At 51.2% G+C, this 15,999-nt stretch overlaps 1 protein-coding gene across 1 annotated transcript in view; it reads right to left on the bottom strand.

Annotated features, from left to right (window-relative positions):
• The window catches only part of NACC2 (NACC family member 2), a 52,480-nt gene extending 39,957 nt beyond the window's left edge, over positions 1–12,523 (bottom strand). Inside the window, exon 1 of the mRNA XM_065853729.2 lies at positions 12,317–12,523. The gene's annotated coding sequence lies outside the window, so the exon portion shown is untranslated. The remainder of the gene's footprint in view (positions 1–12,316) is intronic.
• Positions 12,524–15,999: the final 3,476 nt, after the last annotated feature.

Genomic DNA, 15,999 nt, shown 5'->3' with positions numbered 1-15,999 from the left:
ACAAATAGCTGAGAACTATGCGAGCCCACAGCGACTATCGGTACAGATCTGAAACAATGAACTCAACACAAAAAGCCTCCCTGTCTATCCCTGAACCCACGAGGTACAATATTCTACCCCCCAACCTCAGCTTTCATTTTAAAATTCATCCTTTATCAGCTTGAGTTGAGAAAATCCAGTAGAAAGGCACAAATGGATTGTGCTAGTAAGCAGAAAAACTGTTACATCTTCTGAATGTAATTTTGCCAAAAGCCTCTGCACAATTTTTTTTGTCACGCTTTGCATTATGAAGGAAATTTCTTTTTAGAAGAACAGGAGAATGATTTGCATAATATTCTTTGCAAGTTAATATCAGCCTCTGATAATGATCTCTGCATAATGCAAAAACGTTTGAGAAGACTGTTACAACACTAAGTAATCATATTTTAAATTATGTTTCCCTTTATAGAAAGGTGTTGCAAAAACACACAGACATGAAATCTGTCTGTTGAAGTCCCAAGAACCACCTGACCATCTTCCCACTATTCTACTGTTACAGATTGCAACACCGCCTTTCAAAATCTTACAAAACAAATGACGCTGCAACAGTCTGGCCTGGCAGAAGGCAGAGCTCTTCCCGCGCCCATGCTCCGGCACGGCGCGTTTCACAAGAGCTTCTGCTGGGCTGCGCGACTTAAGCAAGGACCTAGAAATTAAGATGTAAAACAATTAAGACGCACCACAGCAATTCAGGTGGATCCTCCCTACCCGCACTGGGACGTCCCCCAGTTGCCCACGTGTACTGGCGGCACTGGTTTCTCTGGGTTACTTCTGTTGCCCGGCTGGGGGCAGAATGAAGCGGGAATGAAGACGCTGCCACCCACACCGTGTCCCCGCCGCACGCGGTGTCCCCTCCGCTGATCTTCCCGAAACCCCTGCGAGGGATTCGGTGCTGTCGGATGCAGTCACAACATCTCCGCTACCGCCATCGTTCATGTTTAATTAGGTCAGGAACTAAACATAAAGAGGTCCAGGAGGAAGCCGTCGATGCGGGCGTGCCGAGCAGCATCCATCAGATGCGGGCACCGGCCGTTTCCCTCAGCCCCTCTCAGACGGGGGATGTGGGTGGGAAGCTAATGCACTTGCATATTAAATGCTTAATATGTCACTAAGACTTAACAACCACAACCAAGCGGTTTAAACCTGAGCCAACCTTCCCTGAACTAAAATACAACTGCAAAAGGGATTCAGAGAGGTTCTCGGGACCGGCCTTGCACAAGGCAATCAAATACGGGAGTCACAGACTCTAATTAAGCAAAGAAAGACAACACATTCCGACCAATCTATTTCTCATCATTCAAACGATGCAACGGCCTCAGATTTGGAGGAGAGCACGAGGCAGGATCCACGACGTTGGTTTTGCTCCCAAGGGCATTGCCATGTGGTGCCAATGCTGGGAAGCATCCCCAAACGCAGATGTCCCCAGGCTGTGCCCGTGGCGTCCCCAGGAGCACAGAGGACAGTACACGCAGTCCCGCTGGCGCTGCCCACGTCTCCAACACACAACAGGGCATCATTCAGCCGGGAGGGTGGGTGGGCTTTTTCCCACCTACAAAACTAAGCCTAAAATTCAAATACCAGATCTGTGCAGTCAGGGCATGGATTAAATACCCTCTCGTGTGTCAGAGTGAGCTCGGCAACTGCTGCGCTCGGAACAGAACTTGTAACAGAGACCCGTGGTCGCTCCTCTCCCCCATGAGTTCTGGTAACCTGCAGAAATAGGCCAAACTGCAGAAGGGTCTCCATGAAGAGCAGCGTGGACATGGACCTGCCCACCTCTCCCAGCACCACACCAAAACCGAACCTTCCTCGTGATGCTGCAGCACGGTGGGTGAAGCCCCTAACGCTCAGGGCCACCGAGCAACGCAAGCAGCATTGGGAACTTCGTTTTCTTTGCAGAAATTACAAGCAAATCTCTCCTTTCCTTCCCCAACTTGACACATCCATCAACACAGGTGGGTGGCACCACCAAATGTAATCCATATGCCCCCTGGCCACTTGACCTGGACACCAAGAGGCAAAGCTGCTCCCAAACCCCAGCAAACCCCGCAGCCCTTGGCACATCACAAGGGTGTGGGAACCGCTCCGGGAACCACCCAAACCAAACGCTCCTATTGCTAACGCTGCACATCATGTTTTACATAACATTTCTGTGGCCCAGAGGAGAACAGGAGCGGCTGGAGCGTGGGGAGCGGCCGGCAGCTCATGGGCCGGCGGTGACACAGCCCCGGCGTTGGGACCGCACGTGTTTGGACAGCACGGCTCCTCCTGGGCTGGCACTCGGCACTAACTTGTGTTGCTTTACAAATACACTGCAATTAAACTGTATATAAACTGCTTTAAGAACCTAGCGGGGGAAATGCCAGTTTGGAGGTGCGAGGGTTGCATCTGTTTTTCAAGGCGGTATAAAGAAATTGTGGCTTTCACTGTATCAGACCTTAGAAACCAGCAGTAAAGGCTAATGAGATATTTTTGTTGTTTAAAATCACTTCAAAAGCAACCAACAGAATGCACTGTGGACATCACCTCTGCTGCGCTCCCTCTGTATTTTGTAGGTGGTCCAGCAGAAACAAGAACGCTGGATGCTGTGCCGAGCTGGGGTGGGATGCAGGGCAGCAACAATTAGCGGTGTCAGTGAGATCTTGGTAAAAACCAAAGAGCTCTGGGCTGTGTGCAGAAAACAAGCGACCCGTGCAGCACAAGCGCTGCCAGGGCTGCTCAGCCCCAGCCGGCCCCATGCAAGGACGGGCCGTGATTTCATCGCTCGGTTCTCCTCCTGTCCCCCCCGCCCCAGCGCAGCTCCCTTCCAAAGAGCAAAAAGTTAAGTCCTCCCTTCTGCGTCGTTTCTCGCACGGAATCCTGATCAGTCAGCAAGTACTGCAGGATACGCCTCCCCTAAGGCCACTCATGGAAAAGACAACAGCTCGTTTGGGATCTTAAGGGGAAGATAAATGAGGAAGCTTCCTAAATTTGGTTGTAAAAATACCCATGAAGGTACCACGGGGCTCAGGTGCACGCAGACGCTCCCAAGGAAACACACGGACACTTGTCCAGGCTCAAGTGGGGATTCGGGCAGCCGGGTGAGGGACGGACACCAACACGAGTATCAGTGACAGCAGGACATCAACCGACCATACCCGCAACCACGATGGGCTCTGAGAAGCAACAGCTCAAGACGTCCCTGGATTGAGATGTCCCTGGTTCCTCTCCAGCTGGGGAGAAGAACGGGACAACACACCATGGGGTCTTCCCCAAACCGGTTCGTGAATCATCAAGGATACAGGGCTAGAAATCTTAGCAATGTAATGCACGGATATAGAAGCTGCCTGTGTGCTCAAATCAGCATCGCAGCCTGGGAGCAGCAGCTTTGCCACCACGAGTGGATCTGAAAATCCACCCAGAGCTGAGCCAGCCTGGGGGGCAACGTGGGGCCTCAGCCATCACTGCCTGACTCCAGGGTCAACCAGCCCTGGGCTGGACACTTACACTGCACAACCAAAGCACGACATGTATATCGGGCTCAATCTACATTTTCACAGCCGCAGAACAAAAAACACCAACCGAAAAAAAAAGAGAAAACAAACCACCCAACAGTCATCTGAAAGACCAGTTATTAGATTGCTCGAAATGACTTGAAATTAAATTTCCCCAGATTTTATTGGACTACTCGGATATTGATTCTGGTGTGCTGCTTGCTCAGTCTGCAACACAGAAATTCACCTTGCTAGAAATCCCAGCTGCGTGCCGGGCCAGGGGCGCACGCATGGGAATATCTGGGGTTGCTTTGCTTTTTTCCCTCTTCCTTGGCCAGCAGTCGCCAGTGCACGCCCATAAAATAGGGCAGGAATCTCAAACAGTGATTTCTTTGTTCCCTGCCTGCCCCCGTGCTGAGCCAGTCGAGCAGGGGAAGCCTCAATGCCCACGCAGAAGGAGCGTGCGGTGCAGATGTCGCATCTCCCATCCCCTCTCCAGGTGGTTGTCTCCATACTGGCCACCACCCGGCTGTATCTCTGAGGGCTGCTGGACCAGACTGGAACCTCCCAGCCCACCCATCCTCATGCTGGACCACAGGACCACAGGATGGGACTGCAGAAACAGAGGTTGAACACCCCAGGGTGTCCTCTGGGTCTCTTTGTCACTCTGGTGGGCTGGTTTCCCTTTCCATCCCCAAAGACACTTTGGCATAAACACTGTGGGTTTCACCCCTGGGCACAAAACAACACCCTGGGGTACACCCGTGCCAGCAAAACACCCCCAGTTCATCGGAGCAGCAGAGCTGGGCCACGGATGGGTCACTCCCCAGCGAGCTCCCCCACATTCCTTGTCAAATAAGATGACTTTGGATCCTCAACCCATATTTTCTCAGGTTATAAATTCACGCGATGCCTGAACACTTGACACAAAACAACAACAGTATAAATTGGGGTTTTTTTACCTACATTAAAAGGGAATAAACCAATTAAATCCCAGGCTCTGCTGTGGGTAAACAGCCAGCTCAGAGCTCCAAGAAACCATCTCCATCGCCCCGGTTGTCCGACATCCAGCCCCTCACGGAGGTGCCAGCAGCCCGCTCTGTGCTTGCCGAGGTGCGAACCCAGCCCCGGGAGATGGTCACCATGTCCTCCCGGCCCCTGCAGATGTTCCAGACCCGTGGCCTCCTGCCCAAAGCACCTCCACGCACCCCTGGCCGTGTCCCCGCACAGGATCGCACCCGCGACGGCACCGCGAGCCCAGAGCGGAGCAGCTGGCAGGTGACAGCTCTGCCGCTTCCAGATTTCTAGTTCGCTTTTTTTTCTGTTAAATTCATGCTCGCAGCACAAACGCAAGCTGGGCTGGTATTCCACTCCAGCTCCCTCGTCGGGATGTGATGTGCTCATCCTTCAGCTTTACAGCTCATCCCCTTGTGAGCCGCATGGCTGCCTCGTTAGCAGCACACCCACCCTGTTAACGAGCCAATGCCCCATATCCATGCTGGGAAAGACAGTTGCTCAGGTTTTTCACTAAAGGACCTGCCCTTTCCAACCCCTCCAGCATCCCAGAGGTGTGGGAGACACAAAGCTCTTGGCCAGCCCAGGGCAAGGCTCTGGAGAAGGTGCCCAGGAGCCAACGGAATCTGAGCCTCCCAGTGATGGGCACAGGGGGTTTTGGGTGGGTTTGGTGGGGCTGGAGCAGCCCCGGCTCCACCGGATCCTCGAGCTGTTTGAGGAGTCAAGAAGTCCCGTTGTTGGATTCATTACACAGCCTGGGAATTAGTCAATCCTCCTCTTTCGCCTACCCCGCAGGCTGGAAGCGGGGAGCTGGCTCCCATCCAAATATTGTGTAAACTGCAAAAAAAACCTATTTAAAAAAACCTCAAACCACTTAATTTGTAGAAATGCTATAATGGAAGAACGGGGGAAAGCTGTAGGTGCAATGGCAAACAATTACCCGCTGTTCCCCCATTCTCTTCCTCCAAGAGACTTCAAAAGGGCTTCCCAAATCCCAACACGGCCCCTCTCGCGTTACACCCGGATACACGGAGGGGAGCGGGTGCTCCCGTCCTGCCCAAGGTGACGGTGACAGCCAGGCCACCGGCAGCCCCGCTGCGGAGCACAGCACCCACGCACCAGCCAACGCAACCCCCCCAGCTCCTACTTCTTCAAAAAGGCTTTTCTCCCTCTTTTGCTTCCCCCCAGTTCTTAAAATCCAATTATAGCACGACTCTCTCAGCAGGGGTCAGTGTGGAATAAGAATCACCAGAGTTAATGGACATAAGACCAAGAAAGATTAATGCCTAAATGGTTTCAAAAGTTGCATGATGCCAATTTCATTAACATTTTAATTGTAATGTATCTCTTTAATCTTCTTTCACACTAACGGTTTTATATGCTTCAAAAAAAGGAAAAACTGCTGACAACAAAAATATCAACACACCAAAATTAACAGACAGAACCGAGCGCTGTAATGGGAACTGAATGAAACGCAGAAAAGCGCGTTAATGATGCATTAAGAGCAGGAATTGTGCTCAGACGAGTCAAAAACGCAGCGCTGCAGTTGCACACCCTTGGCTTTGGCTTCCCCAGATATTCAGCACGACCCCAGATACGCAGATTTCAGTGGCATCCATAAATTGATCAAAAGAAGCGTGTTTTAAACCCGGTGATTCACATAACGGGATCAGGGCGATCCCGGGGCGGCCGCTGCCGCTCCCCTCGTCCATCACCCTCCGCACCGAACGGCACCGATGGCGCTGTCGCCGCTCAGCATCCCAGGTGCCACGGCCACAGCAGCATCCACAGACACGAAAGAAGACACAGTTACAACTACCGCGCAAGATTTTAGTTAATCAGAAAGCAATTAAACCTAAGCAGCAATGTTTCATTAAGCACAGGCGCCTATGGAGGATGTTCCCGTGTATAAACGGAGGGAGGCACGAGAGGAGAAGATAATTGCAGAGCAGACAGATGAAGTTTCAAACAAGTTTTCTTTGTAAAAACGGCTGAGTTAACAATACAGGTGCTTTGTTAGCGGTACGGGAGGTTTAGATTGGATATTAGGAACAATTTCTTCCCCAAAGGGCATTGGAACAGGCTGCCCAGGGCAGTAGTGGAGTCACCATCCCTAGCGGGGTTTAAAAGGCATTTAGATGAGGTTCTTATGGACATGGTTTAGTGCTAGAATTAGGTTAGGTTATGGTTGGACTTGATGATCCTGAGGCTCTTTTCCAACTGAAATGGTTCTATGGTTCTATACCTGCCCGCGAGGCTGGGCTGCAGCCATAGGAGTGATGCACAAACCGCAGTGTTTTACCTCACCGTCCGCCAGCACTTGTTAGGGAGAACTAGTCAGAGTGATACAAACCCTCTGTATAATCATTAGCACATCATAAAATGCTCATGAGGCCGTGACTCCAACCATAACTACAACAGAACATAACCAAAAAGCACACTATCCTGCTCAGGCTCAGCCCTGTGAAGGTCACTGGCCTGGCCCTTCCGCCTCTTCCCTTGGAAATCAAGTCATTTTAACCACTTTCAAACACATAAACCCTCACTCCCTGCATCTTTTGGGCACCTGGCCATCACCTGCTGCACGGCACGCCCTGCAACGCCAACCCTTTATTTATCCACCTGTATGTCACCTCCACGCAGCATCATCCCTCGGGAGCTCAGCGCCCTGGAAAGCACCGGAACACTACCCCTCCTTCACCACACCATCACTAAACCGCATCTTCCACACCATCTCTGCGAGGAATTATGTTGTTTCCAAACCCAACTCCTGTTTTCCTAATGCTTCACATAATCGGAGCGTAAATGTTTGTCCTATGACGGAGAGAACTGGCATGTAAAACACGTACCCCCGCACAATATATATATATATAACCGAGGCTGCCATATGCTTCCCCAGTGGATGCCGCGCTGGGAACGCGCGCGTGGAGCCGAGCCAGCGCTGGCACCCGAGCACGGGACCCTTTCCACACAACGGAGCCCACGAGCCTGACTAAGCACAAGCTCGGCCGTATTTCACTTGGGATTCTTCGCACACGTTATTCTTCACCGCGCCGCCAAAATTCAGCCCCCGGACACCCAGGGATGAAAAACATCCGGCTCCTCTCCCCACACCGACAGGTCCAGAAGAGCCCTGATCGCTACGAGTGAGATGTTGCAAAGGGGATTTTTTCCTTCTCCTAGCTTTTTGGGGGTTTCTTTTGCAAATGATTAATAGATGCTGATATTGGCTTTATTGCTGCGGGATGACAGTGTGAGGTGAAGTATTTAATCTCATCCCGGTGACTATATATGGTCACTCTGATGGAGTCACGTCCCTCCCCTCACGCTCGGCTGCCCTTGGCTCCTGGCACCGGCCCCCGCAGCAAAACCGGCCGAGCCGCAACCCGCCACAATAACCACGGTCCTGGGCTCGCTCTCTCCCTTCCCCAGTGTTTTTGGCTTAAAAAAACCCCAATCTTAAATTGGGAGAAAAAAGAGAGAGAACACACAAACTCTCACGGAAAAAACCCATCGTGTTTAGAGCGCTTTATAGAGAATTGTTGCATGGGGAAAAAGAAACCCTGCGAAGTTACTGATGTTTAAATGCGCAGTTCATAATCGCTTAAAGATAAAAAAATAATAAACCCAATCCTTTTGTGAAATGTATATCCATTTATCGAGCCCACGCACCAGTTTGTTATCGGAGGGTAGCTTGTGGCTGCAAAAGCAGTAGCAATGATTTCTGCCCCTCCACATCCACCCACCTAAGGGAAAAAAATGCACTGAAATATTTGTCTTCATAGGAAAAGAAACACAAAAATGTACTTGACGTGCCATTTTTTTGTTGTTTTAAAAAGTCCGATGTGACGACCTCTAAAAAGACCGAAGCCAAACCGCGGCGTCTGTGCACAGCCCCGGGGAGGCACAGAGCACAAGAACGTGTGCCGAGCGCTATTTATCTTCATCTTATCTCACTGAGCCGCGAGCTTTCGGGGGGTCCCGGTCTCCGCACCAAATACATCATTGCTCCCACCCCCAGCAGCCCCAACGCCTCGGGAAATCAGGGGAAGAGCCGCTGTTGTGCATGGGATGCAAACACCAGCGGCCCCCCTGTCTGTCCGTCCACCCACAGGCAGCCCAAGCCAAATCTGGGACCCTGGGTGGGATGAAACCCCCCAGCAGGGAACAGGAGGACGTTCCACACGCTCTGCTCATCACCCAGGGCTCGAAGTCGCAGGCTCCGTCCCAGCAGTCCGGTTTTTATTACCTCTGTCCCCATTTAGGAATAAGCACATGACAAAAACGAGCGCAATCCTGCCCACCCGGGGATTGCGGCTCCCTCCCCGGGTTCGTGGCATTTTAGCAAGTTTTCCCTTAGCAGCAGCATCTGCGGATACGCCGGCTGTAAGATTTAATACTTTTAAAAATGTCTGTTCTGCCTCCAAACATTTGCTTAAAAACAAGTTGAACTTCTAAAAAAAAAAAAAAAAAAATAAAATAAACCGCTAATGAATCACAGTTCCTAGCAAATGAGCAATTGCAGTTGACACAATGAATTATGCCTGAAGCAAGCTGGGAAACATATTTTGCAAATGATCTCATCCACAGGCAAACCTGGCATGACACTTGATTTGCTAAAAAAGACACAAAGCCTGTCAAAATTCCTGTCACTCCGCAAATAAAGTCAGGTAGAGAAAACCAACAGCCTCACCCTGTTTTAAGCACGCTTCACCTATTTCTCAATTGCTCTACAGCCTTGATTTAAAGAAAACCCAACCGTACAACACCCTGTTTAAGGTGTGCCCGTCCTGGCCGGGTGCTGAGGGCATCGGATCTGCTCCCACTGCCCCAGATGGAGGATGGATGGGCTGGGAAGCTGCTCTCGGATGGCAAAAACGGGCTCAGTTTGAACTGCAGCCAGGTACAGCGCTCTCTCTGTCCATTAGGTACGGCAGGGAACTCAGAATTCAGTTTCATTTCCTCCAGGTGAATGCCTGTATTTTATTTCTTTCATTGCATTCAACTAAATTCAAAGAAATGTAGGAAAAGAAGGGGAAAAAAAAGCAATTCAAGTGCAGCCTCGCCTTGCTCCTCAGCATCCCTGGAGCTCCCTAGGAACGGTTCCTTTTGCCCCAACACAGCCCACCCGACTTCCCCACCTAAAAACCTGGCTCTGAAAACCTGGGAAAATCCAAACCCTGAGCCTCCTCCTAACCCCGTTTTGTCAGGCCTGGGTATTTTTAAACACAGGCACCGTACAGAGCAAAGCGAGAGCGCCGTCACGTCGCCCTTGCGCAGGTTGTTTCGCTATGTTTATCCCCATCCTCGCCGCCCTCCGCCACGCACCCGGTTCAGCACCAGCACATCAGCGAAGGCAGCACAGCCCCGCAGAGCCCTCCCGAAGGCCTGGCAGGGAAATGGGACTGCACACACAGCCTAAAATAAATATTTCCATTCCGAGGCGAGATGGTTCGCATCCCTGTTGGGTAAGCACACACTGATCTGGAGGCTTCTGCGAAGCAAACCCAGATCTCACCGAGTCGAACGGGCTCTTGCGGGAGATTTCTTGGCACTTTTTCCCCAACCGGCAAAGCCGCTTCCCATCTCCTGGCACCTCAGTTTGGGATTTGAACCCAAACCTAGTCTGGAAAGGACTCACCTAGACTTTGCAGTCAGGCTCCTTCTAACTGAAGGAGATTTTTCTGGATTACTAGCAGTAAGGATGCTCTGCACCTCCCGCGCCAGCAGCATAACCGCCCCGTGGGGATGCCGACCTGTTGAGAGGAACCAAAATCTGTCCCCCTGCCCCAAATCCGAGGAGAGTCCCTGAGGAAAGCCCAGAGGTACGGCTGGGAGAGGGAAAAGGCTTCCACGTTACAAGGGGGCACTGCAAACATCGCTTCCAAAATAAGAAGATAAAGCATCAACGCACGAGTCTTATTTAAAGGTGTCCATCTTTGAGGAAGAAGTGGAGACTCTGGGAAAAGCCTAAGGAGATGCGAACGACCAAAACCAGCCGGTGTGGCAGCTCCGGCCATAGCGAGGGGTCCCATCCGTGCTGCGGCAGGGAATGTGTCCACAGGGGCCCCTTCAAATGATGCCAAGACCTCCCGCTTATGCATTTACTGACTTGCACCGGACTACTTCTAACACTCTGCAAGCCTTGGGAGCTTTGACAGATTTTCAGTCCTAGAAACCCATGCCCAGCCTTTAGCATTCAAATATAACAACTTCTCTCCTGTGAAGCCTTAATCACAAGGAGGAAAAACCCCAAACCCACAGTAGTTATAGCTACAGAAGGACATTTATTCTCAGGAGTAGGAGATCCTTAATTATTTTATATTTGCTGCTTACTTCACATCAAACTTTTATTACCTCCATTATCCACACCTTGAGGTCACAGACTTATTGCCCTGGGCTGGGTGAACAACATCAATTTAGCTAATAAGCAGAGGCTCAGCTTTATTCTTTGGAGTCGAAGGGTTTTATTTATTAGCAGGCTATGAATAAGGCAGGTAATTTGGGGTTAGCTGGGTCTGAATGCTGTGCCTGTGAGCAGGGCTGGTTCTCTCAGCCCCCCCAGCACTCAGTGGGCACTGGGGACCTGGGGGGTTTGCACGGTGGCCGAGAAGCCACTGAGAGGGCAGCAACCGTTCCCATGTTTACCCATTGTGACTTATCCTACTGTTTAATATTTCAGCTGGAGGAGGTAACCCCGCACGCCAGCCCCTCAATTACACGGGGCGCGAGGCAAACATTTGGCACATCGAGCTGCCTGCAACCTCGCAAATGCCTCCTGAAAGGAGGTGGGGGGGGAGGAAAAACAAGCGAATATTCAAATTAAGGACGCAGCGGGGAATGGAGAGCTGGCTGGAAGCGATCCCGCGCTCTGCCGTGGGTCGGAACGGGCGAGCCCGGCGCAGCACGCGATGTGCTGCTGGCGCTTTATTTTCCTACAGCAGGGAAGATGTTTGGAGAAGTCCTTGAGCACAGCAAACGCACTTTAACTCCAGCAGGCTGCAGACTGCAGCAGGCAGGGCAACGCGCCGGCGCTCGGGAAGGCGCTCACCCAATAAAAACCCAACACCTACCCCAATTTTTCCCCGCTTAGACACCAAGGAGCAGGTGAACACCCCGCCCCTGGCCCACGGACGGGTCTCGTGTGGCGGGATGGGGGGATGGACACACGTCCCACCGCACAAGGAGGGCACAGGGCACCCCAGCGACCTCAGGGATCCTTCCCGAACTCCGAATTCGGGCGTTCGGCCGGGTTTTATTTTTCAATATCTTCCCTTTCTCCTCCCCTGGGAGAGAAAGTCCGAGCCTGTGTCTGCATTTAGCCATTAACAAATAAAACATCCAGCCAGCACCGCAGCCTCTTCAGAAAGGTATTTCTAATAATAACCCCATTTCCCACATTCCGTGCAAGACTTGAAAACACAGCAGGATCTGACCCAATTCACCCCCAGACCCCGCGTCCCAGGGCCGGGGGGGACCCGGCACCCCTGGGTCACCCCTGGGTCACCCCTTCCTCCTCCAAAAACACCCTCTCGCACCCGCTTCGGCTCAGCGCGCCCCTCCCCCGGGTAACCGCAGTGTGAGAATGAAAGATAAAGATTAAATGAGAAAAAAAAGGGGGGGTAGGAGGCGTGTTCCCCGAGTTTTAATATTATGTGTTTGGGTTTTTTTTTAATACTTATTAAAATGGAAGGCGGGGGGATGCCGGGTGCGCCGGCCCGCGGATAACTGCACCGGCACCCCCCGCTCCGTGTTCCCCGGCCCCCCCGCCCCGCCGGGTCCCCCCTCACCTGCGGGGCTCCGGCCCCATGGACGCTCGCTGGGCCTAGCGGCGGCGGCGCGGCGGGCCCGGCGGCGGCGGCAGGAAGTGGTTCCGGCCGCTCTCTCTCTGGCGGACTTGCCCTGACCTCGCCCAGCAGCGCCGGCACCGCGGCCGCCGCGCAGTGACGGCCCCGCCGGGAGCGGGAGCGGGACCGGGCCGGCCCGCTGCGGGGGACACGGGCGGGGGCGGCGGCGGCGGGAGGTGGGACTGGGACCGGCCCGGCCCCCCCCTCCCCGCCGTGGGTCCCACCTCCCGCCGCCGCCCCTCGCCCCCCCGGGATGGCCCCGCGCGGGGAGGAGGGACCGAGGGGGCGGGACCCCGGTGCGGACACCCCCCGGACACCCCCAGACCCGGGGCATCGCCGGGCACGGCCGGGGCACGGGGGCGAAACCTTTGATATTTTATATTATTTTATTTTATTCTATTCTATTTCATTCTATTTTATTCTATTTGGTTTAATTCTATTTTATTTTATTTTATTCAATTTTGTTTTATTCTATTTTATTTTACTTTAGTTTATTTTTCTTGTATTTTATTTTTCTTTTATTTCATTTTATTGTTTCACGTTTGATTTCGTGCGATTTCCTTTTATTTCCTTTTTTTTCTTTTTTCATTTCATTTTACTATTTTTATTTTCCTTTATTGCTTTCTATTATTATTTTAATTTCTTCATTGCAGTTTCCTTCAGTTTATTTTTCTATTTCATTGTTTTATTTATTTTATTTTTTAAGACAATGGAATAGAATAGGACCGATGAAGCAGGGAAGTGCTGGTGTGACCTTAGTCTGTGTCCCCATGTGTCCCCAGTCTGTGCCCCTGTGAGTCCCCAGTCTGTGTCCCCACGTGTCCCCACTCTGCCTCTGCGCCACCTCCAGCTCTCCCAGTTCATTAAAGCCAACAGAGGGGTTTTCCAGCCCCTTACCTGTTTTATTTCTCTAATTAATGACCTCTTGCCACCTATACCGTCTCATCTCCATTTGCTGCTCCCTGTGCAATCCCAGCAGTCGCTCCTGCAAACATTTACTTGTTTAGGCCCCGGTTTTACAAATGGTGCATACGTGGAACTGGGCACGTTGGCGAGGGGACGGGCACGGGGCACCCCCGCATCCCACCGCCTGCATCCCGGGGATCCTGCACCCCAAGGGATCCTGCATCCCCAGGTTTTTGATGCTTTTGCAACCCAGATTTCAATGTCAGAGCAAGACAGTCCCAGTAAACCCAGAGCTGTGCTGACACAGAGCCGGGCTAGAGCTGAGCCCAACCTCCCCGGGCTAGAGCCGAGCTCAACCTCCCCTGCTGCCTCCAGCTCTGCTCTCTCCTTCCATCCCCTTGTCCTGCGGTGAAAAGCCTTTTGGGTGTTGCACACAACAGCAGAGTTATCCGAGGTGGGACGGCTCCAGCCTCGTGGGCAAATCTCCATTCCAAATTTCATCCTATAGCCAAACGACAGCAAAAAAAGTCATTTTGCTTTCTTGCTTCTCTAAGCCCAAAATATTAAAATCAGCAAACCTATTTGCATGATTAAAGTGTGCAGTGTTAGCACACTTTAAATAAATAAATTTCAAAGGAATAACAAAAACCTCTTTAAAGCACGAGCCTCTTTCTGTCTGTTTTGCATGCAAGATTGTGTCAGGACTTCTTTGAATCTGGAAGTTTCTTTGCTCTCACATCTCGAGCATTTATCATTTCGAGGTTGCCTTAAAATCCGCAGCAAAATATCCCCATATTTTAAAAATCAACATCAGATGCCTAGAACCGCTCAAGGCTGAGGAATTTCATTAGCACTTGACACTTTAAAAAACAGTGTCAGGTCAGGACAAACACATTTTCTTTACTGCGCAAGAGAAAATAGGGTTTTTTTAAGAAATGATGCATGAGAAATACGTCCCAAAACCGCATTCTGAGATGGAGCGATCATAACTACCCTCAAAATGTGACGCTTCCCGCTCCCCTCCCTTGTTTGTCATTGCAGCATCTCAATATGAGGCTTCAGCACCCGCATGGGCACCTCTGGGCCCGGTCACAGAGGATGGAGTTGGGCAGGGTGGCCCATTTGGCCGCTTCCCAGACAGAGCAGAGCCATCGAGTTTTATTCCAGTAGAAATATGTCCAACACCCCAGCGACACAGCCCCTTGTCCCTCCTGGAGGGACCACAGCTCAGGTGGGAGCATCCCCATACTGCAAAGGAGGTGAGGATGCAACTCCAATAATTCATATCGCCCAGAGATGCTCCATTGACCGGCTCCATGTCCCAGCAGAGCCCAGGTGGGAGTTGGTGGTGTGGATTTTGGGAGCCCCCTGCACCTCTCCAAGCTTCACGGGACTTGCAGCCCCATCCACGGGGAGCGCTGAGATGCGGCGTAGCTGGAAAACTCCCGTCCTTCCACAAGCGCTTAAGTGGAACAGAAAATCTGAGCTCCACGACGCGCCCAGGGCCTCCCCCGGCTCTGAGAGAGCAGAGCGGCTGCTAATGCTCCAGCCCAGAGAGCATCTTCCCTCCCCTCAGCCATGGACATTATCAAAATGTTCTGTCACGGAGAAAGAAACATTTCTTAAGTACCATTTGATGTCTCGGAATGGCTCCAGGGCTAGAGAAAACATGTTTATTTACTACTATGCTGATTTTAATGCAAAAGATTGGTTCAGCGACTAGAGGAAACAAAATAGGCAACATTTTCCATAATGTCTGCAAAGTGTTCTTGGGCTGACGAAAATGTTTTCTTTCTCTCTCTTCCCTGCATTTTTTTTTTTAATCTAGCATTTCAAATTGAAGAATGGCTGGGGGGCTGAAGAAATCACTTGATAAAATAGCCAACATTTACATTCAAAGCTAAGTTTTTCTTCTTTTTTTTCATCTGAACAGCAGTTTAGTGAAGCAGAAGAAATAATCCCATGTCCGTTTAACCCTTCCCGGCTGCAGCTCTTCAGTTAAACATCAGCCGTGCACTGCAGAACTGTAGAGATTTTGTTCCTTTTCCACATCCCAGCTCTAAGGACTCTGAAGATGGTTCAGACAGGCTTTATCTTGCTTTCCTTTCCCAGGCCCCAGCACTCTGCAGCTTTGGGGTCACCCTGTGCACCCAACTGGACTGGAAGAGAAATGCAAAGATCAAGAAGGCTGTCTAGAGACACCTTTTTCTGAAGCAATCCTCCAGAGGACTGCCAAAGCGGATCAATGGCCATATCAGCATGATTTTTTGTAAATAGGACAGAAGTTTTCTCTGCAGGTAGAAATAATATTATCTACCCAGCCCAACACATGCAACAGATGTTTGCCTTGTGCTGTGAACTACAAGGCAACCTGGTAGGGAGAGAAAATGACCTGCTACCGCTACCCTTCACTTCGATGTACATTTAGCTAACGCTGCAGTGGAATTGATGTCCATAGGAGAGAGGAGAGGATGCAGCAGCTGTGTTACAGCCATTGGGATTAACCTACCGTCGTGAATAACAGCAAATGACAAAACAGAATGTATCAGAAACCCTCGCTTACATGCTTCATTTATTTATGGCAGAGGGATTTGCCTTTTCCTCTCCCCATCTCACCAGCCAAGGGGACTTTGCCAGATGATGAGTTTTGCTTGTTGTGCTCCAGCCTGCAAGAGCGCAGACAAACTTCGATGGCCCTGTACAAACGTGAAACACCGTAA

This window comes from Patagioenas fasciata, chromosome 20, assembly GCF_037038585.1.
Source record: "Patagioenas fasciata isolate bPatFas1 chromosome 20, bPatFas1.hap1, whole genome shotgun sequence".
NCBI classification, from domain to species: domain Eukaryota; kingdom Metazoa; phylum Chordata; class Aves; order Columbiformes; family Columbidae; genus Patagioenas; species Patagioenas fasciata.
This window is presented reverse-complemented; position numbering and strand designations above follow the sequence as displayed.